This window comes from Atractosteus spatula, chromosome 1 (assembly GCF_055471065.1).
Source record: "Atractosteus spatula isolate fAtrSpa1 chromosome 1, fAtrSpa1.hap1, whole genome shotgun sequence".
Lineage (NCBI taxonomy): Eukaryota > Metazoa > Chordata > Actinopteri > Semionotiformes > Lepisosteidae > Atractosteus > Atractosteus spatula.
The window spans coordinates 74,053,342-74,074,917 of record NC_142706.1 but is presented as its reverse complement, the minus strand read 5'-3'; the positions used below and the strand labels follow the sequence as shown (position 1 = coordinate 74,074,917).

Here is a 21,576-nt window from a genome sequence, read left to right as displayed (position 1 = left end):
GACACCTGCTCCTCAGGAACAAGGCGCTTTTTTTTCTTCTTTTCACACTTTTTTTTTACTCAAGCTCCCTAGATAGTGTGTAGGCCTAAACCTAAATATCAGATCGTTAGAAATCATTACATTTATACGATAAGTACTCCGGCTGGGCAAAATAATAATGGCGTCGCTAGTAGAAGTAGTGGCGGTGGTATTTTTGGTAGGCCCAATGTTAGCAAGAGCACCAGCCTCTGGCCGGTAAGATTCCACATTGAATCCCTCTTCATAAAGAGTTTGACAGCCTTAACCGTAGTTTCTTCACTCACTCAGGACTACAGACATACATATCATTGTAAAAGGGCTAATTAAGATGAGCTACTGTCTTCATATACATGCATGTATAAATATAAATTACATTAGATCTCTACAGACAGAAGACAAGCATTAGTAAATTATTTGGCGGCACAAAAATAACTTTTGTTTGAAAAAAAATACAAGAGGGGAAGGCAAAAGAAAAGATCGAATTTCCTTTTATGTAAAATCCACTATGAAATCATCATTTATTTCTTTACTTTTTTTGTCAATCAAATTTGATGAATACTTCAATTCCACATGAATTACTATTGCTAGTCAATATATATATTCAAACACGGTTCTTTTACAAGAAGCTGCAAACTGCTGCCAGTCTTTAATTCAGACGTACTACATCTTTGGAAAAAATGCTTTATCTTTTCATTGATGATAAGATTGGACAAATATGAAGCTGGTAACTCTGTGATAAATTACAGAAACTACCCTGAAATGAGAAATGAACTGACTTTTCATTTCCTTTTGTCTTCAGAGTCCACCAGGAGCATTTTTCTTTCTTTCATCAGCGGGCTTGCTCTGCAATCAGCCACACGTGATGTCACTGCCTTTTAAATTGTTATTTAATGCTCTTGCTTGACAAGTCTTAAATGCTCTACTAAACGTAAAAAAAAAAAGCATTTAGAGCCAAAGGTGCATAATATATGGATTTTACATCAACGTTATTAGATAGCATTACAGTGAATCAGAAGTGGAAGATAGAAATGGCATTTAGTGTTAAATGAATACCAGGGATGAGTCGGCGCTTCACTGTTCCAATTCTAAGTGAATAAATAATGTAAAGAAGAAAACACTTTCTGCCAGTAGTCTACAGAGGGAAACAAATGTTACATTCTGGCTGAGTTATGTTCATAATGTTTCCATAAAAAGCTTTTTCTGTACAAAATTACAGATAAAAAGGACAGAATGTCTAAGAATTAGGAGGCAACGGTACTTTAGCAGAATCTTGTACTGTGAAAAAAAAGACCTTATTCTACTCCTCATTGTTGGGTGTTACTGTAGTTCTGCACAGGTACGTACTGCATCCGCAAATCAAAATTTGTGCTACTGCTAATCAACATGACAATAAAAGCCAAAAACTTTCTTTCCCTGTACTAAATCAATACTATTTACAGCAGCCCAGCAAAGCTGCACTGGAGAGCTGTGTGTTGCATGGGCTGTCTGTGAGTCTGTTCCATAACACCTACGGGGCTGAACGCTCATGACGCTGCAGTGTGTCGACCATGACAAAATCCACAAACGATGACAAGATGCATCAGTATGATTACAGAAACTGACTGTTAATAACCCCCCCCCCAAAAAAAAAGCACTCTGAGATCTGCCTTTCAGTGATGCAGATCGTTTACACAGATATATATATTCCTTTAGATTTCTTTGCAGACCTCACCTGTCCCTACATTTTTATATACTTTAATATAAAGCACCATCTCCGAGCCACTGGTCTGGTATATATGGAGTGTGTGTGTGCTTTCTTATTTTGGAATTTCGACTTTCATAATTTCACCAAACAGTGTCACACCTGGCGAGTATCATGTCACAGCGAGTGTTGCCTTGTCATATGAGGACATCTATCATGTCAGTAGTGCGCTGGCTATTATTACAGCAGAATATTATGGTCCCTGAGGGTGATTTAGCAACTGGTGATTATATTGGCCGATGCCAGAGGCGGAGGAGGACTGACTCGTTTCGTGAATGCCACTAAATCCATCCCAGAGGACAATGCTCTAGGTTTTCGGCACAAATGAATCATCCATTATTTAAGAATTTTATTAAATTTTCATTTAATAATTGTGTGCGGCGCAAATTATTTGTTTACTGCGCAAAGGCATCGGAAACAAGCTCTTTGACTGGCCAGGTAATGTCTCAAGTCAGAATAAGACATCCAGGCCAACGCCCAGCTCAGCCGCCTGGCTTGTTTTGACATTGTTCTCGCACGCTGAGAGTCTCTTTCTGTTATGGCCAAATGGAGAAATTATGGCCTACAGTCAGCATAACTATCAGACCCGACAACATTAAGTAATGTCAGTCCTTTTTGTCCAGTGATGTTTATAAGCCCTGCCTCGCTGAAAACAAAAACAAATTCAAAAATTTTTTAAGTGCAGAGTGACTCATTTCAGCAAAGACATGAATACAAAGTATTCACAACGTATGTGTATATGGTCAGGCATATTAAATTCTTAAATTATTACCTTCAATACCACAATGATACCTAAATCAATACTGTTATCTATTTGTTTTCAATGTTTTCTTGTAATATTGCTTTAATAATGGAAGGAAGACCTGTTCATACAGTTAGCAATTCATTTTTAGTAATAACAGAAAGCAGATTTAGAAACAAGAACACTGAGGAGTGAATTTTCCCGTCTGCTTCAGGTTCCTTCAGATTTTTGCAGGAATGTTTTATTATGACATCATTCTCGTATCGAAATAATTTAAAACAAAACAAAAACCTTGGAGACAGATATGATCAAATTGCAATGATGGAAAAAAAAGAGAAACATGCACTGCAAAATTAATTGTATTGTGTATTTCATGGTCTCTAATTATCAATGAGCATGCACTAATGTCATAGTTAATTCGATTAATAAAATGAGGATTTCTTTTAAAGGTATAACCTAACAAAAGCATTTGTGTTTTATTTCACATTAAAATATATTATGTTATATATAATTATAGTATTATATATAAAATAATATATATTATTAGTAGTAATAATATTTATGCAGTTTCTTTTTCTACGTTTTTCACAGTGAAGAGTCAGACTACATTTGAACAGTTTGCAAATGTTGTTAATACTGGAAATTGAATATTTTTAATTTTGACCATATTCTGTATAATGTCTCTTAACACTGTTTTCTAGGTCATCAGAGCCTAAATCTAATAAACATTCATTGACTGAGGTGTTGTTTTCTGTTCAATATGTTTATGTATGTATCTTTGTTTTGGGCACTTCTAGTCTTATTCATGGTGTATATTCTTTAGTCCAGTCTAGACTCTCTATCTCCATTTTATAGTCAAGTTGATTTACATGTCATTGTTGGAAGGAGTGTGCCTATTCTATGAGCACTTCTAACTGTAAGGATCCAGGTGTATAGTATAGCGGTGCAGTGTAGCAGAGCATGTGTGTCCTGTACTGTATCAGTGGGAAAGTTCCAGGCTCTAGGTAGGGTTAGATTATTCATTTGAAAGAATCCAGTATACCTGGTGAATGCAACAAACCCGTTGTGGTGTAAGTTAAGATTAAAACATAAAATTTAAAACAAATACCTGCCTTGTTTCGTTCCGATTGTCCCATTCAGACACATGAATTGTCACCCTGTGATGAAACCCTAACAGTGTGCTGAATCGCACGAAGATCAAAATGTTCCACATAAACACAGAGCAGCAGGTCATTTTGTCCTATGTCCTATGCCATTTTATGTGTCTCACATAAGAATGTGCAGCTCCTACTCTTCTTCTTCTTCTTCTTTGAAAAGCTGTGGTGCTGCTTAATCTGAGAAATTGCGACATTCAGAATAATATAATAATATTATATCCAACTAAAAATCAAAAGATTTGTAATTGCACATACTGTAAGTAAATACACAGTTCACATATATGGGGCACTCTGTCATTTCCACAAGAGATTTTCTCTTTTATTTTCAGATGATTGAGTCAAATGTGAAAAGAGAGATTAAAGGAAAGTGGAAAAAGCCAGCTAAACAGAAACATTATATTTATAGATACAAATTTCACTTTTTGTTACCTATATGTCTGACGAAAGCTACACTGTTTTAATCTTATATCCTTAAATGTGTTTCTTACAGATTTGGAATTTCTGAAAATAGAATTGCCTCGAATTGTTACTAACATTCTCATTTTTGTCTTGCTGCCAATTAATTATTTCATTCATTCAATCGGAAAAAGGCTTGAGCCTCACACATCTAAAAAAAAGCCCATCTCAATTTGGTTTTATGCAGAACATGAAAGAAAATCCACTCTCCTCTCACCATTTCTGACATGTTGCATAAACAGAATTCATCTGGATTCAAGCTACAACTGCATATGGGCAAGCACATTTTTATTGTCCTGTGACGCACAACATTAGGCAGAAATTTTAATAATGCTCTGTACCAAGTAGTTCACTCCATTATTGCATTACGGTTTTGTCACTCTTTTGTTTGCTAAGCCTGTTTTTTTTTTAATCCTCTTTAGTTGTAAATGCCCCTTCATTGAAATTCTAATCTCTAATTAACCGTATCATTGGCTTTGTGCTGTTTACACACTGAACACTGAGAACAGTAATTAAATTTCCTCCTCTCAACTGCCACCAGCCTGCTGTCAGCCCACCACCATGTGTGCAGCCTCAGCAGCTAGGCCTGGGGGCATCGTCTGAGTGGGACCTTCTGCCAGCAATTTCATATTACTAAACAGGCAGGTAGGAGATCATCTGCATCCGAATGATGTGAAGGAAAGTGCTGTAATCAGAAAAGCTGGGAGCTGTGTTGTTGGGAGATCGGCAGTCCTCTGGGAAGGGACAAGGGAATGCGAGGCACACTGTAATATAACACAGATTTTCTTCAGTCTTTATTGTACTTCAAAAACTGGAGATACGATGGCCTTTCTGAGTAAAAAAAGAATGTTTTTCTCCCCACTTAGCATGTAAGATATTCAAAAAGGAAAATCTTATAGACAGATTAAGTTTGAACATGTTACTGTCTCTCTATGAACACGAATCACTTAATATAAACTGTAAATCATCTAAAGTATTAAAAGCATTAAGCAAACGAATTTAACTTTATCCTTTTGAATTTAAATACATGCTACTTTTGTACATGTGGGATTTACATTTGTTCTCATTTTTTCATCTACAGTATATCACGTTTTTTTGTTAACATGTCTTAAAAAGATTGAGTCATTTTACAGTTTTTGTATTGAGTAGGCGACACCCATGACCTGTTTCATCAAAACACGGATCACCTAGTTAGGACAAACTCAAATGTTTAAATTGTTTTCGAAGTGGAAATGCTAAATTTATTAACTGGTATGATGACTTTTGTTATGGATTGAAAAGTATTTTGTTTGTTAAGTAGACTATGCTTAGGGAACACATTTTTAAAATACCTTGATATGCAGAGTTTATTGTATGTGTGTGTATATTGTACACAATATTGTTCAAACATTTCAGAACACTAAACATTTTTACAATTAGGAAAAGTTAATCATTGTTATTAATAACAAGCAGACAATTATTGATTAAAAAGCAACAACAATTTACATTATTGTGAGAGTGTTTGCAATGACTTAAAGACCTTTCTAAAGATTGTCCTTGTTTCTATCTGTGCTGAAGCATTTCTTGGGGTGCCTGTAGTTTTAGATTGATTTGGACAGATTATGAAAGATTATGAAAAATGTTGTCCATTTGGTAAATACGTCTACATTGTTATGGCAATGTGTTATGGATCACTGTAATGCAGAAAAATAAACTCTTTGCAGAGGATATGCCAATTTTTAATTAATTCTTTATTCAGGGACATCCATAGGACCTACAGATATTCATATTTCACTGTTGGATTTACGTAGTGGCAGTTCTGCTATAAGGCTCCCAGTAAGAAGTGAGATCATTACAGTTTAAGTAAAAGCTAGCCCGTTTTAAATTATCTGTAAACCATTATGGAGTGACAATATTTAGAAATAGTCTGTATGCTTTTGATTTCTTCCAATTTCAGATTAATGTCTGACTACCGTTTAAGATTTATGTGCGCGTGTATGGATTAATTCTAAATGGACTGCAGTTTTATAACATTCAAGGTGACCTTCCAAACATACTGTATACCATCAGAGGTCATCTTCACCTTAATTTTACTGCTCGGCCTGTGCAATCAAGCCTCAGAGATTGATCTTCAAGAAAAACACCAAGTTCTGGTTTTAATGGATTAGTGAACAATAATCCGGTTTGCAGTGTCTATCTCTCCCTGTTTCATTTTCAATGAGAATTTCTTTATATTCGTTATCTGCAAGGTAGTGATGATGTACTGTACATTAAGATATTGTTTTTCCATTCAGATGTTGTTGAGCCAAGCAGTAGAGTTTTAGAAACACAAAAGAAGCTGTTCCTTATTAATTTGTTTACCAAGTAACTGCTGTCAAAACCCCTTCTCTTACAGATATCTTTTTTAAGATATCATAAGATAAATTACCTATCTGGGTTTCAAGAGATGTTTGTAAAGGTGTCATGACACCAAACTCTACCTTATTAATCATTGAGCTCACTCATTGACATGAATGTCTTAATAAAAAAAGATTGGAGCTGAAATTGAAATTGCACAGTTAAATGTCTTTGGAACATGTAAGTAAGTCACAAACAGTATTTTTCATTTACATTAATTTATATGTATATAAATATAGATACACTTAAATCCTTAGTGAGTCCTGGATGAACGACAAAGCCCTTAGGCTGCAGTGTGGGTTGTAATGATTAATTGCTGTTAAAAGAGAGAGTCAACAGTCAGTTTCTATTGAAATATTGCTGCTCAGTCCCAAAATCCTTATTTGGACTGTATGACTTATTGTGTAGCATGATAAGGTTTATCTTTTAAATCTCAATCTATTTTAAGTCACAATCTCATAGTTGAGATTTATGGATAGAAATTGTATATAGTCGTTATAAATTGCCTTAACAGAGCTGAATGTATTCAAAGTGCTCAGATTTGCTTGGATTATTTTATTTTGTTTCCCCCTGAATTTAGGGCATTTATTGTTTGCTAATTATGTCTGGAAGTGCTTTTCATGTATCAAATGTTGAAGGACAAAGGTGCAAAAAGAAACTGGACATAACCAAACCAAGTTTATTGGTTGTTTTCCTGGGGAGAGGGCTGTTAATGATAGTTTTTAGGGCTTTGTTGTTTTAACACAGAAATTTAAAATACTACACCTAGGCAGAGATACCACAGGATACACAATAATGCTTGTTTAATAACAGACAAATCAAGTTTATTTGCTGTTTTTGTCATTTGGATACACACTGTGACTGAATGAATACACCAAGTAATCAATTGCTCATGCTAACATCCCAAAATAATCTACTGTTTCTTCAAAACTATAAATACATTCTCATTGCTTCAACACAACTTTCAATTCTGATGCACTCCCTTTTCAAAACTCTACACACAACTCTCAGTGCACTAGCACAGTTCTCATTGTGACCACACCTGTCTCATTTGTACTGTATAAACATGCGAGTCACCAATCAAAATTAGATGAGCTAATGTACAAAAACATACCTCACCTGTGGAAACACAATTAACTAAAATTATACACCCAGTTCTCCTTATTCTCTCAAATATAAAAATGCCACACAATGGCTCAGGGAAATACAAAAACGGAAGAACAAAGAGCACAGAGGGGTGGAGGCAGAGAAAGACGCTCAGGACAAGGAAGGCAACGATACATTTCAAATGAAATAAGAGCGACTCTGGTCGACGGTGTTATCAACCATGGCTTGAGCGTGCGAGAAGCTGGGCAACCAGTGAAGCCAAATTTGTCTCTTTGCACCGTGGCTGGAATCATGAGGACATTTCGAACTGAGAACAGGTACAATATAAAGCTATACAATATTTAGCTTTCCTATGTCCGGAAGACACAGTGTGCACAAATTCTCCTTTGCAGAATTCAGAGAAGACCGTCTAATGGTGGGAGAAATCGCCTCTTCAATCAAGAACAAAGAAGCTAAAATTGTGTTGGTAAATAATGGCATCAGGCTTAGAGAAATCCAAACACACATCACAGAAGACAAAGGTGTATTCCATAACATAAGGAATGTTGCCATATCCACTATTGATCGTGTGCTGAGAAGACACAGGGTGAGCATGAAGCCAATATATCGAGTTCCATTTGAGAGAAACTCTGATCGTGTGAAAGAGATGCGCTACGCGTACGTACAAGTGAGTATATCATTTTACAATACCGTACATATTCACTATGCTGTGGTCACTGTTCTTACATGCTCACGTCTTCATCCAGAGAATACTTGAGCTTGACGCAAATGCTGACCCAGCCGAATCCGTCTATGTTGACTAGACCAGATTCAATGTGACCAAAAGGCGTCGCAGAGGAAGGAACATCACAGGACACAGAGCAACAGTTGAGGTCCCTGGCCAAAGAGGGGGGAGGTGGGGAATGTAACCAGTGATCAAGGGGTCATCCATCACCATGTCACTGTTGGCCCATACAACACAGCACTTCTTCCGGAATTCCTCACTGCACTGTATGATCTTTTATTCCCAACCCCAGTGAGACAGCATAGGACCACGGACCACACTACCTGTGCTGTAATATGGGATAACGTCAGCTTCCACCGTGCAGGGGCCATTCAAGAACGGTTCACCACCCACCCACTCATACAGATGATCTTCCTTCCACCCTACTCCCTATTCCTCAATCCAGTCGAAGAATGTTTTTTCCAGCTGGCGATGGAAGGTACAGTATATGGTCGGAACCCGTACCAACCAGTGAACCTTCTTGAGGCAGTGCATGCAGTCTGTGATGATCTCACTTTAGAGGCTTGTCAAGGATGGATCCGTCATTCTAGGCGCTACTTTCCTCGCTGTTTTGCGATGTTGATGAGAATATGTGGCCAAATATTCTGTCTGACCTCTGTTTTCTGTTGTACTGGATTTTGTTTTTGTTTCCTTTGTTATGATTACACAGCGTTTGAGAAATGTATTTTTTACAGTACATAGAGAATATGGTTCCGTTTTTTTGGGGTTGTTTTGGACTGGTGATCAAACTCTGTGATTCTGTGATTTTGAAATGTAAATAATTAAGAAATTAATGCTTCACCAATCTGTCCCATTTATGTCACAAAGTAAAAGAAGAACATAAGAAAGGTTACAACTGAGAGGAGGCCATTTTGACCATCCAGCCTGTTTGACAGTTATTAGGTGTTTTGGTTAGTAGCCACGGATCCCGTGAAGGAAGCCTGGTTCAGCATCATGGCTGAGTCACTTTTCTGACCCCCACAACCCTTTTGTGTAAAGACACACGTCCTGTCCTGACTGGAGGATTGCTTCCAGCTGCATCCTGAAAGAAACCAAGGTATCGGCTGGGCAGCTTGTTCCTGACTGTTACCACCCTTTGTGTAAAGAAGTGACCATTAGAATGGATAAGAATTGTTACAAAAGGGAGACAAGCACTCAGCCCATCGGGCTGATTCAGCTGCAGGTAGCCACATGACCAGAAAATCTGTTTGATCCAAGGATCAAATAGATTTAGAAATGCATCTAAAATACATATGACCAAGTTCATAAGAGGAAATTTTTAAAAATTACTTTGCCATACATTTTTTAGGTAAAACGTGGTTCTACTGTGGACACACAGCTCCATTTGAAATGTTGGGAAGCTCAGGAGTTAAGCAGTTAGTGAAAATGAAAAGCACTAAATAAGCAAAGCTCCCATTAGCAAAAATATAATTATGGGGGGAAAGAGAATTAAGGAAATGGATTACGGAATGACAGATATTTTGCAGTATGTTGTTAGTCGGAATTAACTGTCTTGTGCTAAAGCTCAAAGTCGAAGTTGCCCTAGCTGTTTTGTTTCTGACAGCAGGAGTATTGGGAGCGTGTGTGTGTGTACATGTGTGTGTACGTGTGTGTGTACGTGTGTGTGTGCATGTGTGTGTGCATGCGTGTGTGCGTACGTGTGTGTGTGCATTCCTGTAGGTGTGTGTGCATGTGTGTGTGCGCGTGTATGTGTATGCGCATCTGTGTGCATGCGTGTGTGTGTGTACGTGTGTGTACGTGTGTGTACGTGTGTGTGCACGTGTGTGCACGTGTGTGAGCGTGTGTACGTGTGTACGTGTGTACGTGTGTACGTGTGTACGTGTGCGTGTGTGCGTGTGTGTGTACGTGTGTGTACGTGTGTGTGCACGTGTGTGAGCGTGTGTATGTGTGTGTGCGTGTGTGTGTGTACGTGTGTGTGTGTGCGTGTGTGTGTACGTGTGTGTGTGGTGAACATTAATGGTGTGAGGGGGCTTGAGGCAGCAGCAAGCGAAAGGAACTAGAGTGATAGTGGGCGGAACATAGCGCACTGACGGACAGCCCCGCTGCCTCAGGACACACCATTATTACAGAAAGTAGCTCCCATCTCTTTCACTGTCTCTGCTCTGCAAAATCTCACATCAGAGGAGGCGTCATGAGGGGATTACGGGGAAAAAAATAGAGCACCAACTTAATAATTGATTGGCTTTTCCAAAGCTTCCCCAGCCCCTTTGAGTGAGAAGACAACAGAGGAGATGGATGGGAGAGTAATTAGGAAATTGCCCCACGTGGCAGGCTTACACTCAGGTTATAATGCTGCCTTCATACACAAAACACTGATCTACTCGAACTGTATTCTGCAGGTTGAAAAATAATGGGATTGAGTTTTTAGATAATCCTGCAGAGTAAGAAGCAGGAGGTAGTGGAGCAGAATATGTACTGTTTGTTGAGAGCTTTTTATCAGGCCTTGCCTAGAATAATAGACCACAGGCCCAAACTGTACACACAATAAAGTCTCCATTTCACAAAACTTTCACCTTTTAACACCCCCCACAAGTAAGAAGTAAAAAGCCACAATCTCTTTGTGTTCTCTGATTCCCTTTAAAGGCTGAGAAACAGTTTGTAATAAAATAACCCGTCTCCTCAAAGCAGTATTCACCGTGCCCAGGTAGGGCATATTGTGTTGTTGTATCATGTCTTAAGAACAACATAGCACAAACAACACATATCACTCTCCATTCAGTGTAACTACATTATCAGCTTTTATTAAAAAGAGTATTTTCAAAAATGCCAATCTCAGTATACTAGAAAAATTCTAGTAACATTTAATTTGCTTTAGGTGTTTATCTTTCTCAACCCATTCAGGCCAGTAGTTTATTTCCTATAGAGTGGTAAGGTAGACCCCTCTTATTATAGAGCAAAAGTAACAATTTTTGAAGGATGATGTTAAACAAGAGGAGAAAAGGATATTCTTAGTCTTAGTCTTATTTCACACAAAGGTGTGAAAAATGTGGCCTTTTAACAATTGACAGAATTGCTTGATCTGGCTTTACTACAACGTTTTAATGCATAAGTGGTTTACATTTTCCACTTTTATTATTTCTATCCTATAAAATCCTCTTTAAGTGGAGATCTTATTTCAGTTTTTGGAAAAGGATGTACATGTCAGCGCAATTGAACTGCAATTACAGTGGAACAGAAATACTTATGTCCATTTATTTTTTGCCTCTTTTACAATTTGTATAAGTAACACAGAGAATGATTCAATGATATCTGTCATTAACCGCTTTAATTGGAAATATTGTCTGTACACATCTTTTAACACATTTTTATTGTTATGTTTTTCTGCTAGAGCTGTTAAATATTCAGCCACAGCTATAGTTAACAGAATGAATTCAGTTTAGCCTTGTGATTAACAAGTACTGTCCTAAACAATGACTGAAAGGCAAAGCACATAGTGGCAGTATAAGTGACTTATAGTATAAGAGCAGATTGAAAGAAAAGAAAAGTAAGTAAATTTAGATTTATGGTACAAAAGTGGAATACATTTCTTTGTTGTTTTGTGGCTACTGAGTCCTCTATAAACCAGGAAAGAATGGCAGATGAAATTAAATTCTCCATGACAGAATTTCAAATGTTTCAAAATATAGTTTCCTCTTCTTGCCAAAGATACACTGAGCTCCTGAAAAGAACATTATTTTTGTATTAAAACGAACCACTGACTGTGCTTTAAATGTGTGTCACCATGTTGTGGTTTAAAAAAGCATGGAAGAATATGAATTAAAGAGATGAATAGCTGAGGGCGAGCAGGCTGGTGTGATATTATTGCTGTAATAACATTTGCGATTAGTAATATCTATCTCAAAGGTGCACTACACAGCAAAATGATGGATGAAAATGCATTGAAGCTCTTATGGCTGCTGCAAGTAAAATATCTAAAAAGATTTCTGATATCTGGCATCATTCTTAACAGTGAAAGGACATCTGCTGTTTTATAATATTAATCAAGTCAATAGGCCTTTTAATAAAACTTTAGGGCAGGAGAAATAGGAAATAAACACAATTTCTTGTCAGGAAGCAGAATGCATTACCGGTTTATTCACTTCATATTGTGAACTGCTGTAGTTTTGTTCAGTCACATGCAATCTGTTTTGCATATTATTTCAGATATCTGCTATCGAGGCAGGTAATTATATTTTCCCTGTTTGCAGAACAATCTCCACAATATTAATCTTAATGAAAGGATGTTATAAACAATCATGGATCATACCTTTGGCATTTATCTTTTTACTGTATGAGATTTGCACAGATTTTAAAGGCTTTGCCCTTTTTAAAGGCTTCAAATCATATTTATGTATTCAGGGTTCAAATACTACATTTAAGTCCTTCAGCTTATCCTGACAGACAACTGGCCAGCTACTGTAGTTTTTACCATTTACCATCTTTTAGCAAAAACTGAGTAGAAGGTGAAGGAATAATAAGTGCATTGGAGTGGTTTTATGAGTATGTATAGATTATGTTAGAAAATGAGCATTTCCATTGTATTTTCAGTGCCCGACATTCTTATAATACAATTAATCTATGTCAAACATGAAATAATTCAAGATATTGTAAAAATATTCCTGTTGCAAGTTATTATAAGTAGGTGCATTAAACCATTATACACAGTGATACAATTCAAAATTTTAGAACTCGTTTTAATTAATTTAAATACTAATTTTGCCCAGATGAAATGTTAATAATAAAATGAATCCTAATTTATATTTCAATGCATCCATAGAGTGCTTTGCATCCCAAAACATTTTTCATATAAATGATCCCCTTGATCCACCACTGAGGTGCAGCCCCCACCTGGTATTTGCACGCAGCCCCACTGCACAGGCGATCAGGTGGAGAAGAGGCCAGGCTGTGCAAGTCTAAAGAGGAATTTGGCCAGGACACCTGAGTTAAAACCCTTACTCCAATAATAATAATAATAATAATAATAATAATAATAATAATAATAATTCCTCACACTTATATAGCGCTTTTCTGGACATTCCACTCAAAGCGCTTTACAGTTAATGGGGATCCCCTCCACCACCACCAATGTGCAGCATCCACAGGGCCATGAAATAATTAGTGACAAAGTCCTTATAGTGGTTCAAAAATCTATGTCCAGAAGGAAGAGCACCATCTACTGATCTATCATCACCACTTACTGCAGGAAACTAGCTTTCAGGACCGACACTGACCAGACCCAGAATATCTTATGTTCTGAGCTCTCACAAGACCAAGTCACAGGATGGTCATTCACCCGTGAACCTCAAAAGATACGTGTTCGCTTTGATTTGTTTCCCTTTTCAATGAAGGAACTAAATTACAAAGATACTACAGGAGAATAAAGAAGCTGAGAAGAAACATTTTCCTGTCTTCTGGTCTTCAAAACACTTTTCTCCAGCTGCACCTCATGGGTGCGCATATTCTTGGCCCAGAGAGAGAGAATGTGGGATAATGTCTCAGGCTAAAAGCAGCACCGCTCAGCAAGTGCCGCTTCAGACAGTATCAATACTTTCCACCATGCCAACTGCAAGAGCACATCTAAAACTGTCGTGACCTGAGACTGTGGCCATTCCAGTTCTAAGACACCACCAGTATAGCGCAACAGGACATTTGAGTGCTGTGAATTACTAGCACCATGGCCCTTAGCAGCACCAAGCAGAATTCTAGTAATAGATAGAATTGCAGGGGAGGTACAGCAGTTCGCTTCTCCTTCTGACTTAATCTGAAGGCACAGAACAGAATACCTAATGAAAGACCAAAAAGTCAGCAAACACTGAACCATATTGCCTTAAGAATAATGTCATTACTGTGTCTAATGCTATTAAGTTCCATTATTTAAACCAGTTTAAGAGCATCTATCTGTTGTAAGTCTCCTAAATTACTTTAGAACTCCTGTCACAATCATGAAGAAATGCAAACAGTTTAGTGCAATTACTGTGTTTTTTGCATTGCAATTGCTGTACAGGCCCAGATGTGAAATAAAATCGATCACTTGAGATTGAAGACGATAAGAGGATAAAAAGACTCTAGTTTAATGAAAACATGCCTCTCAAGTTTCAGATTTGAGACAAGGGAAAGAAAATGCATTTTGTAAGAACTTGAACCAGCTCTTAATTTCTAGAGCTGCTTATTTTTTTGTTCCTTATGTGAAACAAAAGATAAAACGCAAAAATCACTCGACACCCATGTAGAGCCCTTTTCAATACAGTATTTCAATGTCGCTTGACTGTGAAGAAGAGTTAGGACAACACGGTGTGCATACTTGTGATCTTCTCCAGTGTGAGCTCATATTTTATTTTTCAGTTTTGTCCTTTGAGGTTTTGGGACCAAACCAAAATATTTTCTGAAAACCTCTGGAAAGAGTGATGACAAGGAGCTTTAAACTCATACATGACACTTCTCACGGCAAACCAGCAAATTACAGCGTGACTAAAAAGTCTCCAGCAGGCCTGAACAGTCCAGTGCTTCAGAATAACACAGAACATTACTTCTTTATACATACTTATTTGTGATATTTATAGGAAACGTCTGGATATTGCACTGAAATGGCAACTTCATTATTAAGTAGGATATTATGAAGAATCCTTCACTTAAATTCTTTACTAACCATGTCCTCTCATCATCTCTCCATCTCTCTGGGAGTATGCTTGCCTTGTTCTGGGTTTTGTTGACACTACATTTTATGGTCTGTATTAGAAAAGGCTAGGCATGGTCCTGTAGAGTCCTTCTGAGTTTTCTTAAATTCATTAGTGCCTATATACCTGTAACCAGTGATAATTTAGACACTTAACTAAATTATTGATCAATTTAACTGACTGTAATGGGAGTTGGATAGCCCAGTATTTAACACCCACCATTACTGCACACAGCAGGACATGAACTATCTGGTCCAAAGACAGTGTTCCTCTACAACTAAGAAGAAGGCCATTCAGCCTATCTGGCTCATGTGGTAGTTAGTGGCTAATTGATCCAAGAAACAAGAAAGAACTAAGCAAAAGAATTAAAGTTTTCTTTTTTCAGTCCCACAAATAAGAAACAAAAACGTGTGTCAGAATGCATAGGCTGCCAAGGAACAAGTAAAGGTTTATTCCCTGCTGAAAAGAGAAGAAAAGAAACAATGTTTCAGCTGGGGAGCCCTCTTTGGGTGTCTGCTAGTTTTGGTGACACATGGTCTGTTGTCATTTGGTATTTTGATATTTCAAATCCAGTGGATAAAATACAGAAAGATTGCAATTAAATAAAAACATGCACAACAAAATGCACAGATACAGAAAATGAGGGAATTATCATTGACACCTCTGCCTCAAAGATATTCTGAAGCTGAAACAGAACTGTCTCTGCCAATCCATATCTATGAAGTATGTAACTTGCTTATCGGCGTAATCTTTTTCTGCTTATTCCCGTTTCCTCCAGAGACCTTTGACATAATGCTTCAATTTATATTCTCCCACCAAATGAAATCATTTCAATGTCAGTGCAGTCCTCTGTAATCTAATGGGGGATTGGAGAGCAATAAAATTTCAGCAAACCTCAACAAAAGAGATTTTATTCATAACTCAATACGCTGTCTGTATTTATCATGAGCACAGTGTAAAGGAGAGGAGATGCTGCAGGGGAGAAATGGATTAGTTTGACAGAAAACAAACAAAATCCAACTTTTTAATTTGTATTTTGGTTGGGTGCTGTTGACATCTTGCAGATATACACAGCACAGGCAAAACAGTAATAAATCATGAACTTGTTATAGATTTATTGCTGGTACATTGCCTCTGTGCACATTAAAATAACAGGTTCTGGGATAGAAAATCTACCTTTGAAATTAAAAAAAGAGGGATGAAACATTTTAACATCTAATCATATGGATAATAATGTTAATGTGAATCATGTGAATCAAGAAATAAAATGAGCTAGCAGCAGTTTCAGTAGTCACCAGGATAAATTCTATGGGAATCTGTATTGTCTGCCCAAAGTGTAGAATGACACCTAAAAATTAGGAGATTAGGGCCCCATTGCTCATTTCAGTAGTTCAATAAAATTCAAATAATGATAAAACGAGCTGATTAATATAAAGGGATAACATTCTTAATACTTCTGCATTAACTCGCCTGTATGATTAAATAACAGTGCTGGGTGAAGATCAGCACTGTTACAACCTTCCTCACTTACAAGGAATGAACCAGGGAGGAAGCTGTGTCAGTGAAGTTGTGACAGAGCGAGGGGAGGTAGAAAAGATAAGCAGAGTTGTTTGCGGCCAGGGAGTATTTAAAGGGGAACAGCAGTGAGAGATTTTCTTCCTGAAATTCTGTTAAATCACACCATTGGGGTCAACAACATCCAAGAATTAGATGTTTTATGAATGTTTGGATTTATTTGGTGGGACTGGTTTGGCTCAACCCACTTGGTTACCAGGTTGCATTCTGGCCATGGGTCGAGAATACTCCAACCCCATTCAGAGTGAGTGAACCCAGGGGCAGCTGCAAGGTGGAGTTGGGGTGGAGGAGGGATACCTGGGACAAATGAGAAGGGAGGTGTTTGTGTTTGATATAAAGAGCTTATTTACATAATGATGGTGATTAGGTACAGCCATGTGAGATTTACTTGTTATCCCTCCCAAACTTCAAGAATTAACTTCCATTTATGACACGACTTACCTAGTCCAGATATTTATTTTCCAAGAGCGTTTCAAATGGTAGGGTTGCGGTGTAACTGGGCCAAGACCCTAAAGGATCAACTTCTATTTATTGAGAGATGGGTCTGTCCGCTTGCAGATATTTTAACCTTGGACTTCCAGCAACAGATAAAAAGGTGGAAAAGCAGCAACTTCCCTGGCATGGACATGTTTCGAGGCGTATGTGTATGTGTCCAATGACTCTTGAAATAGTTCAGTGGTACAGATTAGGTAGCTAATGGTGTGGTTGATTCCTGGAAGGGAACTGATTGTCTGTTTAGACCGAAACAAATTTAAATAAGTATCATGGGTTACTATGAACTGAAAATATTGTAAATAAAGCTCGTTTCTGTTGATCTGTTTGCTTGGAGGCCACACAGCTGAAAACTGCCTGAGTTTCTGTGCTAGACAGAGACAAGGAAAGGCGAGTTATCACATCAATTACCTGAAGCAGTCGTGCGAAAAGTAACAAGAGCTAATGGCAAATAAAAAATAGGGCTGGAGAGAGTGGTGAAGGGAACAAAATTCGGTAATAGAGAGTAATTCTCTAAGAAGTCATTTATTCGAGGAGTACAGTTCATATCCTCAAGGCTAAAGGTAGTAATTCAAAAACTCAGTTTAATCTAACAAATAGGTGCTGAATAAGTCTCCTAACACTTTAATAAAACTGTCTGAAAGCAGCTCACACTACACACAGACCATAAAGAGACACAATTTAAACCTTTATCAGAACGTGATGGCTGACCTTGAAATAGTACCAAATGAACCTGGCCACTCTTCCACAAACTTCTAAAGTTTTTCAGGAAAATGCTGCCACTGGTTGGCGGTGAATAATGAAAATACAAGAGCACCTGACGAGGGTTACTGCTGCTCCTGTGAAAATGTACTTTCTCATGGCTGTGAAGCACATACTACATATTTACTTCGTTCTGATCTATAGGAGAGGGTGCTAGCTTTTTTTAAAATAACATACCATAAAATACCATGAGCTTGTGCTTTGGTGATGCTAAAAATCTGAAGGTTTTGATGTTTGTCTCCATTTACAAATGAAAAAGTTTTTTTTCTCTGAGCTCTAAAGATACTATTTTAGTTTGAGACATACTGTATCGTCATAAACACATTACTATATGTTTATATGAAGATGATTAAACAAATGACCAAAAGTTCGTGTATAGTTTCTTGGGGTATGTCATTCATGTAGTTCATAAAAGCACGTTGTTCATTTTAACTAAACAACTAAAGGGTGTTTAATAAAACCCTCAAAAATTATGCTTACCATTCAGTTTCAATAACACACTTCATGTTTTTGGGCATGGCTAAGTTTGCCTAATGTATTGTGCAGTAATTGCTGAAATCAGATTACTTAGTTGTAAAATTAATGACATAGAAATTTCAGAAATCATTACCTTGTGTGATAACCACTGTCGGCAATACAGGCAGCAGAGTGCTGCCTAATTGAGTGAATGTTTCTGAACTGATGCCTGGGGTATCAATTTCTACTCCTGGACAAGATGAGCCTTGGACTTCCTAAGATACAAGTAAGAATGAATGACTTTGAGGTTGTACACCTCAAGATGGCGGCGCGCATGGACACAGTTGCTAATCTGGGTCTGGTAAAAACAGTGCTAAATGTTGTTCCTGTGTTAAATATCAGCTCTAGTTCTAATTTACCAAGAGTCTACGATCATCTGACCCTGCTGGACACTGGAAAACGATGCAAAGACTCTCTGCTGAATACTCAGACGGAAAGATTAGGCAACCTTAACTTACTGAGAGGATTCTTTGCACAACCCTGTAAAGTAAATTGCACTATGCGCATTGCACTTTATGTGCCCCGTACCCTGTCAGAAATGTCTATGTCTACATTGTCGATAGCATTGTCTTGTCAGCGTATTGTCTGTATTCGCACTGTAGACCTGGACAACGATATGTCGCTCCTCTGTATACTTGTATATGGCTGGATTGACAAATAAACCTGAACTTGAACTTTGCAGTTGATGCCTAAGTGTTTTATAGGATGGCATAGTTGTCAATAGAAGCTCTGGGACACTACAGCCACATGCACATACAGTACAGTGTGCATTGCTGATAAGGGTTCAGTGACATATAATTTCTGAAAAAGTTGGAATCAGGACTTTTTACTTAGTCATGCAATAAATAAGAGCACTGGTATTCAAATTATAGCAATGGAATATAAATATAAATCTCTGAAATAAAATTCTGTGCAAACCCCTAAAGATGCTGTGTGTGCTCATTATTTCTATAAAAAGATAGATTTCTAAATAATTCATAATCTAAATTTAGATTAAGAATTTGTAGCCCATAGAAAAATGCATTACCAATAACCGATATTGATGTGATGTGTCAATAAACACAATAGGACATCCTTTCTTTTCTCATGTGCTGAAAAGAAATTAAATTCCATGGTTCAATAGGAGTCTGTCCAAAGTTGTCTCTCAGTGGGAATGGAATCTTAGCATATTAGCATTTCCTTTAGGAACTAAAGCCATGCCCATTTGGGAGCTTTCAACATTGCAGTATATCTAATCATAATCACCTTCAGCTCTATCCAATCATAAATATCATAGAGGGAAATGAGATTGGGAGACCTAAAATTAGTTTTGATGTACAATGATGAGAATTTAGATATTTATGAATGTTCTCAAAGCTGCACTTGAAAGCAAAGATTGTTTTTGCTTCCTGCCTGGGCTCCTTCTGTCCAGGATGCTCTTGAAAAACATAATGAGCTTTTCATGGTAAAAGAATTAAAAATAAATAAAGAGCATATTGACATTCACATCATTTACAATGCTCACATAAGAACTTATGTGAACAAAAAGGTAACATTTATAATTTTGTGAGTTTTGTTTATTGTTATCAAAATAGAGAAAGGAAGAGTTAAACTGTGGAGACTAGTAATTGTTTCACTGTTTCTGCCAATGCTGTAGGAAAACTATTATTGCTAACAACAATAATAACAACAAAGTTAATGCTTCTCTCGTGTGTACTTTTTTCCAAGCACTAAAATATGCATCTAAACCATTTAAACTATAACTTATACTAAAAAGCAATTGTAATCTAAAAGTTATTTATGTGTTAAAGACAGTTTACAAACAAGAGTGAGGACATTCAGCTCTGCTCAGTTTGTTTAGTACTAACTCCTTCAGGCTTCAGGCTATTTGTTGCTTTGGTTGTTTGCTTGATTTCTGAGTGGCTAATTCACATTAGAATTAAACTGCAATTGTTACAGTATCTTTGGCTACAACACAGGTCTGATTTGCTTGAATTTGTTAGGTTTATAATTATTAAAAAATAGAATTTAAACAGAAAAATCAAACTGGTAGGAACAGTGTTTTTAAGAACAGATTTTTGTGGCACTGAGTTCGTTTTTTGTCTTTGTGGTATAATTTGGATCGAAGTGTGTGAATCAGAGTTTGGAGAAAAATGTTTAAGGCTTTGCTTTTTTATTAACCATTACATTTTCTCTTTGTTCTGTTAGAATAGCATGTATTCTGCATTACATGCTGATTTGCTTTTCTCACAAGATGAGTGATGTAAGTGTAACACTTTGAGGTCATTTCAGAGAAAGGTTTTGACTGTGAAGATGAAAGTTTGTGAATTCCACGAGACTCTTGTTCTCGCATTACACAAGAGGTCAAATCACTTATGCTGACAGAAATCTATTGGGTATGCAAAAACTAGCTGCTTGAACACAATGGGAAACTGAATGAAGTCTATGCAGTGAGTTTGCAGTACAATAATGGAAAATGACAGCATGAAAGAAACATAAAGTTGTTATACAGAATAGGTCTAATTACTCATAGTACTACTTCAGCAGCTTTTATTTTAATACACCTCTATATTTTTTCTCCACTTTTACCAGCTGTAAAGAAAACTCATCCAAAATTACAGAAAACACCCTGTGATTCCTTAAAACATCATGCTTTGCTGGTAAAGAGACAACTTATTCTATGGTTCTGGAGAGCTATTAGAAGAAAATAAAAAATAAAGTGGTTGAAGAATTTTTCCTAGTTTACACATTGTACGGTTACTTTAACACAGTGAAACTTGAAATGAAAATAAAAGTATTTGTTATCTTTAATATTACTGACAAAAACCTTAGCAGTGAAATGAAATGATGATATAATGAAAGACCGAGGTGAACCAGCAGAAATTATTAAAATGCTTGTCCCTTTTTTTGCATTGCATTACTTCCTGAACAAGAAAGAAAAATATCAAATATTGATGCAACGAGGTATGAGTGACTGTACACATGCAAGTGCAAAGGTGATGCAGCTGGTATCCAATGTCCCACAATGCTAATGTCATGGCTTCACGTACAGAGTCCCTAGTCTGTACAGCTGTATGCTTATCTGCAAACACCATTTTGCTGATGGTAAAGCTCACAGCAAAAATAACTTTATATAGCAGTTTAAAGCACTCATCCTACTGTATTCCCAAGATATAAAAAACATTTAAGACAATGGAACAGAAAACTTACAGTTCAAT

The 21,576-nt window shown here is 37.1% G+C and overlaps 1 pseudogene; it reads left to right on the top strand.

Annotated features, from left to right (window-relative positions):
• The first annotated feature begins 7,681 nt into the window (after nucleotides 1-7,681).
• The window catches only part of LOC148842006 (uncharacterized), a 29,639-nt pseudogene continuing 15,744 nt past the window's right edge, over nucleotides 7,682-21,576 (top strand).